The following is a 5,174-nucleotide window of genomic DNA, read 5'->3' as shown; positions in this document are numbered from 1 at the left end:
TAAAAACATTGAATTGAATAAATTGGGAACACCTATCTCCTCCACTTAGGACTATGAGTACAGGATAGGACTCTAGGAAACAACTTTAAGATAGAAAAGCATCAATAAGTGCGATACATCCTAGGACTCCTAGAAAAACTTTCCTGTTTTTTTGTAAGTTGGACCACTTTTAGGTAAAAAGAAGGTCACTGCTAGGACTCTAGGGGCCACTAAAAGAAAAGCCTAATGTGGTCTTAGGCACCACATGTAGATGGAAAAGCTCACAGAAGGTGTGGTTAGACCTACCCAGTTATTGCAGCAGATAAGCTTGTATATGGAAGGTTATTGTGCATTTTATGACTGAAGCATGAAACTTTCTCCTCTGCTTCTATAAACCATGAAGTTTATTTTAAGATGTGGAGGCATTCCAGATGTGACCCCTGGGACAGGGCAGAGCCCCCTGGAGTAATGAGTGTGACCCAGACCCAACTAGCATGCTAGCTTCTGATTAGAATGTTCGCTAATGTGCTAGCTAGTCATGTGACTTCATAGAACACACAGCAGAAGTTTTCAGTGTTTTTAACGAGCTATAGCTACCTCAACACCTGGAAATGAAGGGGCCCGCAGTCCCCTGGCAAATATGGTGGTCTAAGCAAAATTATGTTACATGACCATAGCAGCAAATAAGCATCTTTTTTTGAACAAAAATGCCATTTTGGCAAAGATATACATGATTATTACAGAGTGATGGGGCAAAAACTGGAAAAATGCAGTGCTTATATACAAAGCGCCTCCATGTCTGAATTAAAACCTTGGGGTATGTAGATTGTATGCTGAAACTTTCACGCTTTAGTCATAAAATGCATAATTGGTTTGCCCATCTGGCCCACTAAGTCATTGAACCGAGACCAAGAAATGGACAAAGCAGGGAGACTCAGAAGCAGCTCAGATTTTACAGTATATCGCTTTATTTTGCGTTCTCAACATTGTCACAGTACTAGTTTTACATCAATAGGGTTTTGTCTACTTAGAAACAGAATGCATAATAAAATAAGAGCACTCCTCCCTTCCCTTTGACTTCAAAAGTGGGCTGTGAGTGTGAGAGAACAGGAGTGTCCCAGGACATAAGTCAGAAGCGGTGTTAACTGTGTAACAGTTGGCTGTTCATCTCTAGATCCTATGATAATTCAGTCCTGACGGAGGCAGAGAGAAGCAGTTTGATGATTATGTAAATATCAGAGGGGAGCAGGAATGCACCTTCAATGTAACTGCAGACACTGAGTAGTAGTAGTAGTAGTAGTAATAATAATAATAATAATTTACAGAGTATTTACATATGTTTTCTCATTCTTTACTTCCCACCCACCCTTAAAACATTTCCTCCCTTTCAAACCCTCTTTACTTCATCAAGTAACATTAGATTTCCCAAGATGGATTTGCTATTTACACTCAGCAGTATACTGCAATGTCTTTATATTGTACAGTGAAAATAGAGGTGAAATGCATGCCGGAGTCGAATGACACAACTTTAAATGAAGACACACACTAGCAGGCCAGAAATCATCTAAATGTAAACAAGCATCAGTCAGAGAAATCAAAACTACACTGAAAGTTTAGGTTCAGGTCGAGCCTGCTGCTCAACAGAACGACAGTTACAGAAAAGAAAAAGAGAAAAAAAAGAAAAGGAAAAGAGACGGTAGGCATCAATGGCATGCGACAAAGCACCTCACACAGAATCTGGACAGGTTTGACAATAGATCAGTCTTCTGAGGGAAGAGGGGTGTGACTGAAAACACTTTGATTAGACGTTTTTTATCGAACTATCGATATCAAATAAAAGCTACGTTTCTTCTCAGCTGGTGTCCGCACCATTGTTCCATGATGACTAGATGGTAATCAGCTGCTGGTCTGATGACAGAATTACTGATTGGTCAAACGTGGGGTTGTGGTGGGTCGGTTTAATTTGGTCTCCAATTTATTTGGTATAAAACTGATTTTAAAATTTAATGACCAAGCAATATTGGCACTTTCCTGACTCCGTAGGTCATAAACTACACTGAATTAAAATCATGTACAAGCAGCATATCTGACAGATCAAGAGTCAAATATATCAGACTGTAGAGTGACCTACAGCACATAAAGTACTGCAAAAAACATTTTGGATCATGAGATATTTCGAAAATGGTTCCACTTTCTAATTAGACACCATTCATAAATTATTTACAGGTGGTTTCATTAATGGCAATTAAATACCGATGCTTTGTAGATTAGTAATAAGCGATTGATAAGGACAACATCTGCATTGCCAGGTTGTGAAAGGTTATCCTCCTCCAGCAAGGTTTTGCACAAAGATCTCAAAGTGTCTCTGTTTAATTTAGTTAGTGGAGGACGGCCTAAGCAACAGCTGATGTCAGTAAATATATTTACTGTGAGACTTGAGGGAAACCCGGGCCAGCATGACATGTGCTTGATGTTTTTTAGTTAGTTTAGCTCTTTAGTTCATCATGAAGACTGACCACTTAAAGCTGCCCCATCTTATCTTTACATTCAGTATTTGTGTGTGCTTGTGTGCATTCTCTTCCTCATCAAATATTTACAAAGCTGACTTTGTGGCATATTTTACATTGTGCAACGTTTACATTCATGTTTGCTTATTCGTCTTCTTCGCTGCCTTTGCCTTTGCTTTGCTCCATCTGCCAACTGTCGATCAGCGGACCAGTGTGCGACTGGGAAAACAGGAATGTGAATTACATCCTCCATGTGCTCGAGAGCACGTATGTGTTTTCTTGTGTGCGTGCACAATAGAAACAAAACAGGGAGCCACTCGTGTGAACGTTGCTCCACAGTGCTACTAGAGGTCAAAAACTCCACAGGGTTCCCTTTAACTTCTTGATCTAAGATCTATATAACAATATCTTATTAACATTTACAACTGCAGACTGGATGGATTATTGGAAACTAAAACATTTATAACTGTAGATGATTTCATAACATTTGCTGGAGGATAAACACCAGGCTAGGGGACGTTTTCAGAACTTGGTAACCCATATGTTCTTGTCAATGGCTTCTTATGGATGTATAAAGCATCAGGATTTATTAACCATTCATAAAGTTAACAGTTAATTAACTTAATTGATTCATTAGATTAGTAGAGAGTATTAGATTACCCATTATAAAGGAGGCATTATTAGAAGGTGGTGCCTTGAAAACTTGAACCTTGAGGAAAGAAGTATTTCTATTTAAGAATACTGATCTACTGGATATCACTTAACAACAGTAATGTGTGAGCCATTGACAGAGACAGATGATAAATATGAAGTCATTCATTATACTCAAAGCTGTCTGTCAATTAGCACTTTGATTTCCAGATGACAAGAGTATATACTTCCTCATGCCAGCTGTAAAAAACTTTTTTTTTTTTGTTGGCCTCTTACAGCTGTGATACAGATGTGGCAGCTTTAACTGCTGCTGTTCACCAAGATCCATTAAACTACGGTATGTGGATCAGGAGAAGATACAGATTTGGTTATCGTCTAGAGTGACACAGATACATAGCGGACTTCAGTTAGATGTAATTGAAGAAGTCAAAAATATTCTACCATTCATTTTGAACAACTGTGGACTGTAACTCTGATATAGTTTGGGAATACACAATGGTTATAAAATAGCCTGAAAATACATTGTTACATGCAACTATTTTCTTTGACATTCTTCTTCTCTGACATTCTATCAGTATGGAAAGTCCAGTCGAAATCAATGTGGATACTTGCACTTCAGTGATACATCGAGGAAGAAATGACAAAGGACTCTGGAGGGAAAAAAAAGACAAACTCAACAGAACTAAAGAAAATGGAACAACCACTAATTTGCAATTGCTCTTAGACAAAAAAGTAAATACATATTGCACAAGTTAAAAATTCCATCTCAGTCTTTAAGCAGATGCAGACTAACTTCTGCCTTTGATATCAACTAAGTAAAACAAGTGCTGTGTCTATCACTTCCAACAGAACATGTGCTCCGGCACACCAGCCCTCTGCCTCCGCTCTGCACACACACACACACAACAGATACTGTGCTCAGGATGGCCGGAAGGTACAACCAGCACATCCCATAATATGTCAGAACAACGATTGATATAAAACTGCCATTTGTGGTGAGTGAAGCGTAAGAATGCTATCACCATCACATAGTGATAATTATTGATTTCTGTACTGTGGCATCTGTGTGGCTCCGAGAAAATGTCCGATGGAGGGAGTGAACAGCGCTGCTCGACGCACTCGCTGCGCGACAGACACACAATGAACCTAAGGAGGGAACAGGGCACACTCAGCCAGCTGAGAGCTTCCGTATCAGGAGAGACACTTGGACAGTCATGTTGCTGTTTCCCTGCTACACAGTTTGCACAGACTCCTTCAGTTCCTATGAAAAACATTGTGAACCTCCTCCTCCTCCTCCTCCTCTTCCTGCAAAACAGACTGAAGGAATCCCACCAGGGTGCAGTAGAACATATAGGGCATTTCTTAGTGTTTATTGGACTCTAAAAAAATAGTTAAAAAAAAAAAAAGACTGTGGACAAGCAGCCACTCTTGAAGGGTGGACATTCAGATGAATCTGTCTGCTCAGCAGCTCGCTGTGGCTTCCTTTCTCCAGAGCGAGAGAGATGAGTCTGAACCGATGAAGTGCAGTGGATGAGACTGTGTGCACGCTGGTTGTGCACCAGCCCTCGTCAATCTTAACAGAGTTCTAACTCAAAGGCAACCATTTACAGTAGTGTTCCAGCTTACTGAATTACCTAACTAATAAAAGCTTTGATTGGTTTCTTAACAGTGAAACTACGCCACCTATGTGCGAGTATAATACTGAGAGTTTTAATTGATGTTTAATTGTTCTGTAATAATAATAATTATAATAACAGCTGATATTATTATTTTACAAAATACTATGCACAATATACATAAAGCGATTTTTGTGACTAAATTAGTAAATGCTTCAATAATTGGCACATTTATCACTGCTAACAGAGATATCACAGTGCACTGTGAGCTACTGCTACATTAAATACTCCTACAGCTACTGCTGAGGCAGACCACCTGTCTGTCTGTCTGTCTGTCTGTCTGTCCGTCCGTCTGTCTCTGTTCAGCCAAAACACTCTCACACTAGATTAAATCACTTTGTAGACATTGAAGTTTAGATTA

This window comes from Seriola dumerili, unplaced genomic scaffold (assembly GCF_002260705.1).
Source record: "Seriola dumerili isolate Sdu_G_001 unplaced genomic scaffold, Sdu_1.0 BDQW01000088.1, whole genome shotgun sequence".
NCBI lineage: Eukaryota > Metazoa > Chordata > Actinopteri > Carangiformes > Carangidae > Seriola > Seriola dumerili.
This window is presented reverse-complemented; position numbering follows the sequence as displayed.